The following is a 17088-nucleotide window of genomic DNA, read 5'->3' on the forward strand; positions in this document are numbered from 1 at the left end:
CTTTTTTTTTTTTTGGTAATTCTCCAAGAACAGTGGCTGTATGATGGCTAGCAGGAGGGCAGAGGAAAACAGAACTTCTTTCTGGGTTTTCGCTCTTCTGATTCCAAACAAAGTCACAACGTGAACACCGTTCTCGCTTACTTTCCTGAGCCTCTTCTGACGGACACTGCGGGCCCCTGCACCTGTACCCCGTCATCGTAGCTTCCTGTCTTTCTGAGCGCATACCCATCATAACGCCCCTCTCTCCCGCATCATCTTCTCTCGAGGTGAGAAATATGTGCGAGTCAGCATCATATTAAAAACAAATAAGAAAACAAGCAAACACACCAGAACCTCACCTACAGCTTTCCCCAAAGGTTTCCTTCCTACAGGTCCCCAAAAGGTTTCCCAGCAGGATGGTGCAGTGGTGGTTAAAAACAAGGGTGTCTAGAAGATCCCTGAGTCCGGAACAGAATATGAGAGTTGCTAGCTTTGTCTTCCTAATCCTTTCTTGTCATGACTGTACAATGGAGATTAAACCAGGAGCAGCCTGGCGCTGTGGCTCAGGCCTGTAATCCCAGCATTTTGGAAGGCTGAGGCGGGTGGATCACGAGGTCAGGAGTTCGAGACCAGCCTGGGCAACATGGTGAAACCTCATCTCTACTAAAAACACAAAAATTAACTGGGCGTTGTGGTGCGCACATGTAATCCCAGCTACTGGGGAGGCTGTGGCAGGAGAATGGCTTGAATCCAGGAGATGGAGGTTGCAGTGAGCCAAGAGTGTGCCACTGCACTCCAGACGGGGTGACACAGCAAACTCCGTCTCAAAACAAAAAGCAAACAAACAAGAAAACAACTACGAGCTAACATTTTTCTCCACACTTATATTCTAAACATACCTTGTTATTTATATTTCACGTATATTACCAAACAATTTTCACAACAAAACCCATTTTACAGATGAGGAAACTGAGGCAAAAGGATACACAGTAAGTGAATGAACTGAGATCCAAACTCAGGGAGTCTGATTTCTGGCCTCAGGCCAGATCACCACACTATTAATAATGAAATTAGCATTTAAACTGAAGTTTCAGTGTGCAATCCATGTAAATGTTCTTAGTGCAGTTCTTGGCCAGATGCAGTAAAATCCTCAGTCAATGTCTATTGCATTTATCCCTCTTTCCCTCTGTGGGGCAATGGAGTTGATTGAAACGAAGATAGACTCCTGGAGTCACACCATGTCTCCAAATCTGAGTTTCTTCTTTGATGGTGAATAACAACACATTCCATTTAGAGTTTTGTTTGGATGACATTAGAAAGCAGTGCTAAAGTGACTGGCGCACTCACTAGCCTTTAGTAGGGGCTCAATCCCTTTCTATCCTCAATTTATCCCAAATCCAGACTACATTCTCCCCGACTCAGTCACTTCTTAACCCACTGCGGTTTGGATTTTGCCCTTAGCCACCCCGGGAACTGTTCTGCAGATGATAACATGCACTTCAAGAGTAGCTGTGAGGATTAAATGAGATCATGTGTTTGATCTTTGCTTGGCATAAAGAACATAATAGCTTTTGTGATTAATAATGAAGATCTAATTGCAAAATTCAATAGGCCCTGGAAACTCTCTGTCTTTGATTTTTTCCCTGTGAACTATTGGTGGTTTTTCCATTCCTTTCTGCTCTCTCTCAGTTCCGTGATCTGCCTCCTCTTTCTAGGCCTGCCTCAAACGTTCCTGACATCTTTACTCTGCCCTGGGAGAATGCCAAATCCAGAAGAAAATTCTTTTTCAGTTATTCTGCCTTGGTGGTCACCTCTGGCCTTTAAATATATAGCTCTGGGTCCCCCCAAGCTCCAGACCTCATTGCTAAAAGTTCATCCTCTTCCCCTTTGAAACCATCTTTGTGACTTCCCTCCCTTTAGCTACAGTGCATATTTCTGTCACAACATTTGCCACTCTGTACTCCACATGATTCTTCATTCATAGATACTGAAGACTGACAGCACGTCTGCAATGGCTGCCTTCCCTTTGCTATGCCTCCAATTGGTTATTTAAGCCATAACCGTAAAATAATAGTGCCATCTCACAGGGTTGTTGTAAAGAATAATTGGATAGTCCATGTCAAGAGATTAGCATAGTGCCTGGCACATAGCAAATGCTTAAAAAGAGTCGACTGAGACCTAAGAGAATCGCTTGTCTGTTTTTGTCTAAGGCACAGATCAAGGCATACCCATCTTTATATTTTAGTGACCAGCCATTACATTCAGAATAATCAAAGTAACAGGGGGTGATGAGCAAGTAGAATAATCCCTAACAGAGATTTCCAGCTGTAATTCCAGACTAGAATAGAATCTGGATATGGGAGCCAGCAAACCAGAGAATACTAGCAGCAACCAAATTTTGGACTTATAGTAACTCATTTGCAACTAACATACACCCAAGAAGAGGGAGCAATGGATGAAATGGATGAAGCCAGCAGCAGCATATCCAGCAATGACAAATAAATGGCACCCCTGCCAGACTCTTGGAATGACTTCTTGGGAAATTGAATTGAAAGCAAATTAAATAGGAAAGAAACAATTCCCTCATCAGCACACCTGGAGATGCCACCTTGTGATATTCAAGACAGTAGCACAGTGTTTCTTTTATCAAAGGCTACAGAATCCCAGCCTTGGATGGATTAAATTGTTTCAGAATGCTGGTATCTTGAGATGCCTCTGCTCAAATGGTTGAAATCATAGGATTCATATTTCTGGCTTAGCATCTGATTTCCTTGATGTATGAGGCTTTGCAGCTTTTCAGGAGGAACTGAATTAAATGTATTGGTAGCACATGTGCCTTGTATTTGATTTCTCTGTTGTGTTGCATTAATTAAGAGTTGTTTTCATTTATAAATAATAGGTCTTTCCTATTTTGTGTTAGAGGTTGTGACTGTTGTAGCCAACTAATGAATCAGAGGATTCTTATCAGTCTTTTTTCCTAAACACAAGGAGAGTTAAAGGAAGGCATTTCTAAAATAGAAAACAACAGCAAATTAGTGAATTAGCGGATTCTGTTGCATTAAACTCTACTTTTGACTATAAAAACCCCATGTGTATATGTATGAATACATGTGTATTATGCTTGTCTTTATCGATATTCTTGAGTAATATAAAATTATTTTCTAAAAACTTCCCATCAACCGTTATTATTGAATACTTATGTAAGACTATATTAGCAGTTGTGAAGTTTTGGTTCCTTCCTGTTTTTATTACTACCATCTTTGATTCATTCGCTCAATACATGTTTAGTACCTATTGTGTTCTTGAAAATTTAGGGTTGAAAATACAAAGGTAAAATGAAATGGTTCCTGTCCTCTGAAAACTTAGTCTACTTGAGAGATAGGAATAACCACTTGAAAAATCTTAAGGTGTGTTTTTTTGTTTTTTTTTTTTCTGGCTGAGTAAGGCAGAGAGTGCTATATGGAAGAGACAGTAGTTGAACTGAGATTTAAAAGCAAAGTAGGTGATTTTCCAGGGGCATTTTAGATGGGTTATTTCAGACAGAGGAAGAATATCATCTTCACTTAGGTGGGCGAAGTCTTTCTTCTGGGGTCTTCTTCCAACTTCATACCAATGTTTCTCTCCATTATTTCTCCAGTTAACTCACTTGAGTTATATGCTTGTATTTGGTTACCAATAACTCCACAAGTATTTCCAACCTTAAGTCTCTACAGTATTTCAGCTCCCCCACCCAGTTTTTATAAACTATGTTTATCCTATTGGTATCATAAATTCAGTGCATCTAAAATGAAATTGGTCATCCATCTTAATTTCTTGGTTTCCGAACCTTTCTGTTGGCACTCTTACCATTTTAGCCATCCAGGTTCCAAGTCATAGACTTCTATTCGCCTTCTCCCTCTCTCTGAGCATCATAAATTAATTACTAAGTCACATAGAGGCTATCTCTGCTATTTCTTTCATTTATTCTCCTTATTTCTATTGCAACCCCTTTCATTTAGTTATTAATTTATTTTAATCTAGGCTACGTTTTTAGTCTCTTAAATAGCTTCCGATTCTTCCCCACTCCAGATAAATCTGATTTCTATTGCTGCATAACAAATTACTACAAACTTAGAGGCTTAAAACAACACCCATTTATTATCTCATCATTCTGTAAGTTAGAAGTTCAGTGGGGCTCAGCCAGGTTCTCTGCTTAGGGTCTCACATTCAATGTGTTGGCCAGGTGGTATTCTTATCTGAAGGCTGTGGGTATAAATCCTCCTCCAAGCTCATTCAGATTTTTGCAGAATCCAATTCCTTATATGTAATTGTAGGACCATGGTTCCATATTCTTATCGACTTTTAGCCAGGACTTGTTATCAGCTACTAGAAGCCACTTGCCATTTTTACTGTGTGTTCCCCCTCCATATTAAAACCAATAATAAATAATTTTTTACATGTTGAATACAGTACTTCTAATTTCTTTCTCCAGAAAGAAACCCCATCTTTGTAAAGAGCATGCCTGAAGTGAGGCCTGCCAAGCATAACATCCCATTCTTAAAGTTGACTTTGCCATTGAACACAAGTGAACCATGTAATATACCATCATATTCATAGTTTCCTTCTACATTCAAAATGGAGAGGATCATACAAGATCATGGGTCACTGGGAGTCATTTTAGAATCCTGCCTACCATAGTAACCATGTAAATACTGCCACTAGATTTATGTTCCTAAAACTTAGTTCACGAATGTTATAAACTTTCTCAGAAAACAATAAGTACCTGCTCATTGCCAACTAAATTAAAAACAAAAAACAAAAAACAAAAAACACCAGACACCTCAGTTTGGTACTCATAGCCTTGCCCAATTTGTCCTCAACCTAGTTTTCTGTATCTCTCTCCTTTCTCACGTTATCTCCTATGCACCAACCATGCTATGTGCTTCTTCTCCACTTTCCTTCACTTGGCATATTCCTTTGCCTGATTTGTCCTCCTTAAGATGCATCTGAAAATGCTACCTTTCTCATGATGTGATTCCTAATTAGTCTGATGTGTTGTGAGCTCTTAATCCTTTATCTTTTCATGGCATTTAGTACTTATAGCATTAAGAGATTCTGTTATATGCTTCCTTTGTTTACTTTTATAAAGAAATGACTGTTTCTCTAATAAAAGAAAACCCAGCTCCTCCAGACTTGGCAGTACTGGGAGAACATCCACCTGGAGAGGGAGTGGCTGGAGCTCTTGTCTGACTTCTTCTCCAGAAATTTTCCATCTACCGATCCTTCTCTGACTGATTCCTATTTCTACTGCACTGCACTGAGGGATTCTGCTACTCTTTTCTCACTTATTCTGCCCTAAGCTTGAATACACAGATCATCCTTAATTTTTGTCTCAGATTTGAGACAAGCCTGGAACTTGCTGACAGTAATTGACTACAGGCTCATGGGAATAAACACAGAGATCAATGCACACCAACGTGTTAGGTTGGTGCAAAAATAATTCCAATTTTTGCCATTGCTTTTGATGCCAAAAACCGCAAGTACTTTTGCACCAAACTAATATGTCTTGCAAAAAATTTTTGCTCTTGATTTTCTGCTATTTGGATCTTTTTCTTCCTGGCTCCTGTCCTACTATCACTTTTGCTAACAATATTTTACTGAATATCCACTATGAACCAGACATTCTTCTAGGTGCTGGAGATGCAATTGGGAACGAAGTGAAAGTTTGTCTCTTTTTTTAAAGAGACAAACTTGTCTAGGGTCAAGACAATAAGATCAAGTGAGGCAGAAACAGATGTTCCCTCTCTCATTTGTTCATACACATTCATCAAATGTACATTATGAATCACACACTATTCTGGAAGCTGAGGATATAGCCATACAAAAGACTTGTGAAATCCCTACCCTCATGGGGTTTATATTAAAAAAAAAATAGACATAAACTCAAACCAAAAAAAAAAAAAAAGATTTTTCTAGAAGTACCATGAAAACAGTAAAACAAAGTAGTAAATCAAGAATGGTGTGTATGTGGGTGTGGTAAGTGGGCTGATTCTCTGGCTGAGAATGGGCGGAGTGGTGGTATTCTAGGGTGGTGAGGTGGTCAGGAAGGGACTCTCTGAGGACACGGCATTTGAACTGAGACCTATATGATTTGAAAGACAACCATAATAAAGTCTGGAGGAAACATGTCACAGACAACAGGAAAAGCACTTGGAAAGGAGGGTTGCCTGCGGGGGACTGTTCAGTGACTAACGATCTCCCATTTTCTTAATGATTTACACTGAGAATAATCAGTCATTCAGGGGACTTTACCCAAAGGTTTGGTCTTGTCCTCTGTCCTAAATAGGGACATCAGACAAGAATCCAAGGGATACAATTGGGGTTGGGAGGAAGTGGAAGAAGAATTACATGAATTTACTTCTTTTTAGATGCAGGAACCTCGAAGGCAGAATTGTTATTCAACTTTTACTCCTCTAGCTTTCGCCTGATTTCCTTATATACCATTACCTGCTTAATAGATATTTGCTGAACTGAATCAAATTGAATAGTGACAAGCTAAAGGGGTGTCATATCAAATATCTCCTGCCAAACACATTTGTTTTCTTATATAATATACAGAATAAAAAATATATAATCATATTCCTAAAGCCCAAAATAATTTGATTTTAGCCTTTACTTATTTCCTCCTTTTTGAACTTCATTTCAACTGCCCTAAACTAAGACATTCCATAAAATTGTAATGATATGAAAAGTGAAGATGACTAAACAAATATAATAAAGAATAAGAACTAGTCAGCTTCTTAAGGGCAGAAACTGTGTTTTATGTATTTTTGCATCACTCATAGTTACAGAACCCAAACAAAGCCAAAATTAACATTTTGAGATATATCTTCCCAGTGTCCTGTTTTCTATGCCAAGAGCATAGAATATTTCTGTGTGATTATATCTGTATAATCATATAAAGCATTTTGATTTTTTCTATTTAATTAAAAATAAAGAAATTGTATTATGAGAGCAGGAATCCCTTTTTATGCTGCCTGCCTTACATCCTCGTTCATATTAACATATCAGAACAACAGGCACACTAAGGTTTTTGTTTGTTTGTTTGTTTTTTTGAGATAGAGTTTTGCTCTTGTTACCCAGGCAAGAGTGCAATGGCGTGATCTCAGCTCACTGCAATCTGCCTCCTGGGTTCAAGCAATTCTCCTGCCTCAGCCTCCCGAGTAGTTGAAATTAAAGGCACTCATCACCACACCCAGCTAATTTTTTTTTGTATTTTTAGTAGAGACAGTGTTTCACCACATTGGTCAGGCTGGTCTCGAACTCCTGACCTCATGTGATCCACCCGTCTCAGCCTCCCAAAGTGCTGGGATTACAGGCATGAGTCACCATGCCTGGCCCACACTAAGGTTTTATAAGTAATTAACATAGTCATATTTTCCTTTGTATTATTCAATTCCACTTTTACTCAAAATTTCTGCTGATAATGATGCTATGAGAATTTATCACTATGCCTCTCCACACCAAAAAACAAAAAACAAAAACAAAAAAAACACAGAGGTAGACTATTTTGAGTCACAGCATGACAAATTTTGCGAGCCCACCTTAAAGGTTTTCCTTGCACAGGCTGTTGATTTAGTCCTTGTGATCTGATATTTGGAGAGTCTGCTCAGGTGCCCTTCGTACTGTTTCCCACGTGCAGCCTACAGGCTCTGCTCTGTGGAACGCGACCCACTGTCCTAATCTGTTTCTTTCTGCAGGCAGTTCAGCTGGCATCCTTCCTCTGTAATTTGTGTTTAAATTCTTATGGCTTCAGAAAGGTCTTATTTATACCAGCAGTTTTCTCTCTCTTGGTCTTATCAGCCATCTCTGTATATAGCGGTTTACCAGTCTGATTTTTGTCTTTTGGGAGAAGTTGTTACTTTAAAAATGGTTTTCTTCTTAAAACTTATCTCTCTTTTATCACTTAATTCCTTTTGTGATTGTTTTGTGAATTGAGTTTCTAAGAATATAACAAATTTATTGCTTGCCCTGGCATTTGTGTCCTACACAATGCATTGAATATTTCCATTCATTTTTCTATAGTCATTTTCTCCCAGGTGGTCATGTCTCCAAGCCCCCATAGGTAAGGATTAGCTGCCAATGCTGAAATATGTGCAGCAACCTCTTTCCTTCTCCCCTGTCTGGCTCTTGGGTTCACTATCCTCTCTTTACTGTCTTCCACTTTCTTAATTCTTCCTCCTCTCGTCCCTCTTCTTTCCCACCAATCCTACCCTTAAATGCAGTCCAGGAGATCTTGGCAATGGGATTGTGGGTTGAAGAGGTTACTGACCCTCCAGTATCTGGAGCTGAAAGGCGCTTAAAGGAGGTGATCTCATTTGTCACCTGAGCAACTCAGAGATTCATTCATTAGCATGGTTGCTGGCATCTGCCTTTTCACCCTGAAAATTTCCAGGTGTAGCTGCTCAGATGACCCATGTAAAACCTTAACAGGATCAATTAAAGTTGCTTAGGTATGGTGATGAATGCTTTAAAAATGTGGACAGATGGGGGTGTAGAAATGATAAATATCACCACTGGAGACTAATTTTACTCTTTACATGTGCTTCGGGGTTTCCAGGTGTTTTTCTGGCGTTTCTTCCTTGAAGGAAGTAGTTTAAAACTGCCCCTGGATATCTGCCCACGAAAAAGCAAACAGCTTTCTTTGACCACAAATGATCACCTACCAACAACTCCTCCACCCTGTGTTTCAATTTTTGAACTCTGGAGTAAATTCTTGCCTTATAAAATTAAGATCAAGATGACTCTGGCTATGAGCCAAGTTCTGCAAACCAGTTCTTTTACTGGGCAATGAAAAGTGATTGCATAAATGCTATATAAATATTTCAAGTATCTATGTTGTCAATCCTGGTAACTATTGCTGAGCTGTAAACAGAGCAGGAGTGTCTGGGTAGTGCTGGGTGAACCGAGAAGGATTTGACTGGACAGGAATGAAAATAGAATGGGAGCTGACAGATCCTAAGCAAGAGCAAGGGCTGCTGCTTTTCTATTTTTGTAATCCCACATCGATACTAAGTATGCAATACATTTTATTGAATTACATGTTTTCAAGGAAATGCAAATAATCAAATAGAGATTCGTGATTATCTTTGTAGCTAGTTCATGATGCATTTTTGGATTCCCAGGCACTGACAAGGAATACCCCCAAGGAATCTTTTGCTGTCTTGTGACAGTTGTTCTTGCTTTAAAACATTCTAGAGCAAATTTCCTGGTAGTGTGACACACAACCAAAACCAAAATGTTAATCCACTCCAGATCAGTGACTTTCAGATTTCATTCCTTATTATGATTTGATACATAAACATATGAGAAGTTAAATAACAATATTAAATGGGCGTTTGAGTATGTTTGTATCTCTATTTAGATTGAAGCTTTTTAAAACTTTTATTTTTAGAGATAGGCTGTCTGTCACTCAGGCTGAAGTGCAGTGGCTCCATCATAGCTTTCTGCAGCCTCTGACTCCTGGGGTTCCTTCCATTTCAGCCTCCCAAGTAGCTGAGACTATCAGTGTACACCACCATATCCAGCTAGAATGCAGCTTTCTAAGGACAAGAATCATGCATAGCACGTGGAGAGCTTTTTGCCTACACTAGGTATTCAGTAAATACCCTTTAGGAAAGCAGTTGAAAGAAGAATATTGAAGAACAATTCGTGATATCCTCATTCTGTCATCTAAGATGGCAGAGAAATGAAAAGAAGAGGCTTCATTTTAAAAAAAAATTTTAAGTTGGCCTTACTCTAGACCTCAATAGCCTCAACAGGAGCTATACAGAGGAACTACATGTTGATAGCAGAAATTTGCTTTCTTCTTAGAAGAAAGGCAGCACATTTTTCTTTCAGTGATGATTGGTTAAAAAAGAAAAAAGAGCAACATCTATAATTTTTTTCTCTCTACATTCAGCACTTGCTCATAATGTGTGACCACTTTCTCCAAATCGTTTAAATGATGGATGCCATAATAGACATGCAGGTAATCCTACAGCAAACCTCCGTTCCTGAGTTCCTAGTTCCCACTTTTCTCTTGAATCATAAGTAGTAGACTAGCTATTTAAATTAATTCAGGAAATCAGATACAAGTCCCAACAAAAAGCAGTGGGGCAACCAAGCCTTTCCTGGTGGTTTCAGATTGTTCCATTTCCCTCCAGCCCTCAGGTAGGAAGAGATTTCAAACGTTGATCTCCTTGGAAATGCCATGGTAAATGTCTCTCCTGTTAGGTGAAAGAAATCCCACCTGGTGCCAGTGTTTGTAGTCCCAGGAAATGCCAGGAAACAATTCACTCACTAACAACATTTAGGCACAAAGAATGGAGCTACAAAATGTTTTCATGGATCCTGCCTCTTCCTAATACAGAGATGGTTCAGACAGAACCAGACCTATCTTAATGTCAGGTAGTTCTGGGCATAGAGGAAATTCCTTTTGTTTCCACTTTAGCCCTTGAAACAAAGCAAAACCTCAGGGTACTGACTGATGTAGGAGGAGAGGAGGTTTCTTTCTGGGGATGGTCTCTATGGTGGCAGGGTACAGGAGTTAATGTCCCCTGGGGCAGGACACTTTGTGAGTTATGAGACGGGAACAGTCTTTCCATCAGTGATTCAACAGGTCCTTTCTTTAGTTCTTGACATTCAGCCAGACTTCAAGAGTCCCCTAATAAAATGTAGATATCCCTGGGAAGGCTAACACCTTGAGCATTATCAACTGGTATCAGTTAACACCTTAAGAGGAACTTAGGACAATTGCCAAAAGTTGGTAGAGAACAAAAAAGGGAAAGCAGAAAAAGGGAAGCAGAAATAGCGTGCAATATAAAGTATTGCCTACCACACCACTTTGCTGAGGAGCAGCCCTGCTTGAGCTTCCAGAACAAGTGGACTCTCTCTCTTACCTCAGTGGCCTTGGGCGAGTTCTTGTGCTATGCTAGTTTCTAGTTTACCTGTTAATTGGAGAGAGTAATTCTTTTTCTCGTGAAGGGTGTTGGGAGAATTTATGGTCTATAAAACATCTGATATTTTCAGTGTGAGGCAGTTCATAAGTACAAAGTGTTATTATTGGTTTTATTGCAGGGTTGTAAATGGAATCTAAGTAGCATCATACTGGAGTTATTTTGTGGAAGTAGTTATCTCCAGTTGTGTGCAGAGAGGTGGACCTATCTGCATCTATTTACCCAGCCATGATGGAAGTCCTACAAAATATTGATAAATATAGATTAATTCTTGATACAAAGGAAATGTTGTTGACGTTTATTACCTAACACAGGTGTTTTATCTGAGAGTAATATCCGAATGCTATAGCTAAGGCTGGCTTAAAGTCAGTCTGGGTAGGGATTTTTAAAAAATCTTGTGAAAAGGTGGGAAGCCTTTCTTTTACACTTCCATAGATACCACTGTTACCCTGCTCTTCACTGGCAGGACGTACTCATATTCATGCTGGTTTCGGGATGGTATTTGTTTGTATCCCTTGTCTCTTTCCAAATAGAGACAGGACTGGAAGAGCCAAGGATGACCTTTCACTTCATACTTGTTCAGAAATCTATGTTGACTCTCCAGGGCCTAATGCATTTAACATTTAAACTTCCCAGTCCAGAATTCAAGGGTTTCCGTGAATCCCCTCCATCAAATTTATTTCCATTATCATTTTTTTCCAGAAATTTAATACATCTATTTTATTTGCTGCTAGTAACCTACCTACTCTGTACTGCAAACTCCATGACTCTGAGGACAGTTTTTGCCTCAATACTATGAAAAGCATCTGGTACATGGTAACTGTTCAATAAATAGTTGTTGAATGCATGAATAAATGATTTAAACCCTGAAACCCTTTCCCTCATTCTCTCTCCTAATGTGTTCCTTGGTTCTATAAAGTTTTGCCCAAAACTCAATTCCTTCAGGCAAGCTTTTAATTCAATGTGCCACATCACTGGAAATACAGTACATGCTTAACATGACATTATGATCTCCTTGATTGAGCCCACTTGATTGTACTCATCCTTCTATTAGACTTCATACTTAAATTTGAATTTCACTCCGCTGATCTGCTGCGTAATAAAATGAGTGTTAATGGTTTTGTACATGTCATACACATAACAGAATGGGCTTAGATATCAGAGCAGAGCCCTGGCTTTGCCTGTATCTAAATTATGATCTTGGGTAATTTACTGATTTTCCCTAAGGCTTAGTTTCTCTATGTATCTGTCTCTCTCTCCCTCCGTCTCACTTTCTCTCTCCCTCTCTCTCTCTCTCTCTCTCACACACACACACACACAGCCACCCACGCATAAGTGTCGTAGGTGATCAGAGACTATATGGGCCACTGGCATGGGTGGTAATGTGGTTTTACTGTGCCCCCACCCAAATCTCATCAAGAATTGTAACTCCCACAGTTCCTACATGTTGTGGGAGGGACCCAGTGAGGGGTATTTGAATCGTGGGGGCGGGTCTTTCACGTGCTGTTTTCACAATAGTGAAGAAGTCTCATGAGATATGATGATCTGAAAAAGAAGAGTTCCCCTGCAAAAACTCTCTCTTTGCCTGCCATCATCCATGTAAGACATGACTTTCTCCTGTTTGCCTTCTGCCATGACTGTGAGGCCTCCCTAGCCATGTGGTACTATAAGTCCATAAACATCTTTTTCTTCCCAGTCTCAGGTGTGTCTTTATTAGCAGCATGGAAACAGCCTAATACAGTAAATTGGTAACCAATAGAGTGGGGTGCTGCTGAAAATATACCCAAAAATGTGGAAGCAACTTTGGAACTGGGTAACAGGAAGAGGTTGAAACAGTTTGGAGGGCTCAGAAGAATACAGAAAACTGTGGGAAAGTTTGGAACTTCCTAGAGACTTGAGAATGGCTTTGACCAAAATACTGAAAGTGATATGGACAACAAAGTCCAGGCTGAGGTGGTCTCAGATGGAGATGAGGAACTTGTTGGGAAGTGGAGTAGAGGTGACTCCTGTTATATTTTAGCAAAGAGAGTGGTGGCATTTTGCCCCTGCCCTAGAGATTTGTGAAACTTCGAACTTGAGAGAGATGATTTAGGGTATCTGGTGGAAAAATTCTAAACAGCAAAACATTCAAGAGGTGACTTGGGGGCTATTAAAGGCATTCAGTTTTATAAGGGAAGCAGAGCATAAAAGTTTGAAAAATTTGCAGCCTGACAATGGGATAGAAAAGAAAATCCCATTTTCTAAGGAGAAATTCAAGTGGCTGCAGAAATTTGCATAAGTAATAAGGAGCTGAAAGTTAATCTCCAAAACAATGGGGAAAATGTCTCCAGGACATGTCGTAGGTCTTTATGGCAGTTCCTCCCATTACAGGCTGAGAGGTCAAGAAGGAAAAGTGGTTTTGTGGGCCGGACCTAGGGTCCCCATGATGAGTGCAGTCTAAGGACTTGGTGGTCTGTGTCTCAGCCACTCTGATTGTGACTACAATGGGCCAAGGTACACCTCAGGCTGTGGCTTCAGAGGGTACAAGCCCCATGCCTTGGCAGCTTTCATGTGGTGTTGAGCCTGTGGGGGCACAGAAGTCAAGAATTGAGGTTTGGGACCCTCTGCCTAGATTTCAGAAGATGTATGGAAATGCCTGGATGTCCAGGCAGAAGTTTGCTGCAGGGCCAGGGCTTTCATGGAGAACCTCTGCTAGGGCATTGCAGAAGAGAAATGTGGGGTCAGAGGCCCCACACAAAGTCCATACTGGACACCGCCTAGTGGAACTGTGAGAAGAGATCCATAACTTGCTCCATGCACCTGGAACAGCCACAGACACTCAATGTCAGACTGTGAAAGCAGCCAGGAAGGAGGCTGTACCCTACAAAGGCCACAGAGGCAGAGCTGCCCAAGATCATGGGAACATACCTCTTGCATCAGCATGAACTGGATGTGAGACATGGAATAAAAGGAGATAATTTTGGAGCTTTAAGATTTGACTGCTCCACTGGATTTTGAACTAGAATGGGGCCTGTAGCCCCTTTATTTTGGCCAATTTCTCCCATTTGGAATAGGTATATTTACCCAGTGTCTGTACTGCCGTTGTATCTAGGAAGTAACTAACTTTTGATTTTACAGGCTTATAGGCAAAAAAGACCCCTTGTCTGAGATGAGACTTTGGACTTGGACTTTTGAGTTAGTGCTGAAATAAGGTGAGACTTTGGGGGACTGTTGGGAAGGCATGATTGGGTTTGAAATGTGAGTACATGAGACTTGGGGGGGGGCAGAGGTTGAATGATATAGTTTGGCTATGTCCCCACCCAAAACTCATCTTGAATTCCCATGTGTTGTGGGATGGACCTGGTGGGAGTTAATTGAATCATGGGGGCAGGTCTTTCCCCTGCTGTTCTCATGATAGTGAATAAGTCTCACAAGATCTGATGATTTTATAAGAGGGAGTTTCCCTGCACAAGCTCTCCCTTTGCCTGCTTCCATCCATGTAAGATGTGACTTACTACTCCTTGCCTTCCACCTTAATTGTGAGGCCTCAGCAGCCACATGGAACTGTGTCCATTAAACCTCTCTTCCTTTTGTAAATTGCCAAGTCTCAGCTGTAGGTAGAGACAGGCAGATTTATTAGAGAAAGTGTGAAAATACGTTGCAAGAGTGCAATGGGCACATCAGCAAGAAAGGGGCTAACTGCCAGGAAACAAAGTCTTTCTGGGGATTTTATAGAATGGTGCTTGTGCTGTGTGCTGAAGAGGGCTTTGTGAAGCACTGATAATGCCAAGGGTGCAGTGAGTTAACTTGCATTTTTCTGTCAGCCTGGGGTCTGTTGATCTTTGGGTGCAGGAAGATTGTGAGTTATTTGCACAGCAGGGCTATGTGTCCTGAACCAGAAAGGAAGGTAGAATTGTAGCTTATCTGCTTTCTCTTTTGCTTTACCTTGGTCCCGCCAACCTGACTTCTTTGTCCTAATTAAGACTCCACAAGTTTGCATATTTGTATATAATATTATTTGGATATTTGGAAGAGAAGATTAATAAAGCCATTCTCCTAAATTTCTAAGCTTCCTTTGGAAGTGGATTAGGGTTCTTAAGTGGTTTCTGAAAAGACTAGTACATGGAGAGTACTGCTAATATAGGGAAACTACATAGTTAGGAAAGAACTCTGGCAAAATTTACCATGTGGTCCAGAATGAACATTTTTTTTAAGTTTTTTTTTTTTAAAAAAATGTCTGTGTACTCCTTTGTAAAACCTTGTATGTTTACTATGATGTTTTCAAGGTTCATGCATGCTGTAGCATGTATCAGCACTTATTCCTTTCATTGTCAAATATGATTCCTTGTATGGATATACCACATTTTGTTTATCTCTTCATCAATACTCAAACATTGATGGACATTTGGCATGTTTCCTTGTTTTGGCTATTACAAATAGAGCTGCTATGAACATCTGTGTCAGTTTTTCCTTGATCACAAAGGCCATATATTTAAAAATTTAACTTACATAAAATATTCAGAAGAGGCAAATCCTGGGGTTGGAGAGAGTAATTGTTTAATGGGGACAGTTTTTCCATTTGCGGTGTTGTGAAGCTTCTGGAACTACCTTGTTTTCACATCATTGGTACACACACACACACACACACACACACACACACACACACACAACCTAGTGTAGCGCTAAGTTACTATCATTTGACTTGTGATTGGTTGGATCACTTGTTCCAGAAATAATTGAAATAATCCTGAAAACCTATGTGCATAATGTTCCTTTACACCAGGCAATTTGCTGCAGAAAAGAACCACTTTAGTGTGAGCAACTTGTCTTGGTTTGTTCATGACTATCCTGGTCTTATCACTGAAATGTTCCTGTCCCACATAGCCCCTCTTTCATGGGCAAACCAGGATGGTTGGTCACTGTATTTGTCAAGATTTTCCAGAGAAACAGAACCAATAGGCCACATACACAAACACACAGATATCTATTTCATCTATCTATCTATCTATCTATCTATCTATCTATCTATCTATCTATCTATCTATCTTCTATCATCTATCTATCATCTGTCTGTCATCTATCTATCTAATCTACCTACCTATCTAAAGAGATTTATTTTAATAACGTGGATCATGCGGCTATGGGAACAGGCACATCTGGGATCCGTAGGGCAGGTTTGCAGGATGGAAACAGTAAACATTTGTATGTTGCAGTCTTCAGACAGAATTTCTTCTTCCTCAGGAGGCCTCAGTCTTTGTTTTTAAGACCTTTAGCTGATTAGACAATGTCTATTCACATTATAGAGGATTCCTGGTAGAGTAGAATTTTGTTGTGTATATACACTGCATTTTCTTTATCCATTAGTTCATTGGTGAACATTTAGGTAGATTCCATATTTTAGCTGTTGTGTATGAATAGTGCTGCTATAAATGTGGGAGTATATGTGTCTCTTCAATATACTGGCTTTTTTTTTTTTTTTTCCCTTTGGATAAGCATCCAGGAGTAGGATTGCTGGATTTCATGGTAGTTCCACTTTTTAGATTTTTGAGAAACCTCCACACTTTTCCATGTTTATACTAATTAATTTAAATTCTCACCAACAGTGTATAAAAGTTCTCTTTTCTCTGTGTCCTCGCTTGAATTTATTTTTTGTCTTTCTGACAGCAGCCTGTATTAGTTAATTTTCATGCTGCTGATAAAGGGATACTCAAGATTGGGCGATTTACGAAAGAAAGAGGTTTAATTGGACTTAGAGTTCCATATGGCAAAGGAAGCCCCACAATCATGGCAGAAGGCAAGGAGGAGCAAGTCTCATTTTACATGGATGGCAGCAGGCAAAGAAAGAATGAGGAAGACGCAAAGCAGAAACCCTGATAAAATCATCAGATATCATGAGACTTATTTACTACCTCAAACACAGTTTGGGGGAACCACCCCCAAGATTCAATTATCTCCCACCAGGTCCCTCTCACAACACTTGGTAATTATGAGAGTATAATTCAAGATATGATTTGGGTGGGGTCACATTGCCAAACCATATGATTCAGCCCCGGCCCCTGCCAAATCTCATGTCCTCACATTTCAAAAACTAACCATGCCTTCCCAACAGTCACCTAAAGTCTTAGCTCATTTCAGCATTAACTCAAAAGTCCAC

The sequence above is a fragment of the Theropithecus gelada genome, chromosome 5 (assembly GCF_003255815.1).
Source record: "Theropithecus gelada isolate Dixy chromosome 5, Tgel_1.0, whole genome shotgun sequence".
NCBI lineage: Eukaryota > Metazoa > Chordata > Mammalia > Primates > Cercopithecidae > Theropithecus > Theropithecus gelada.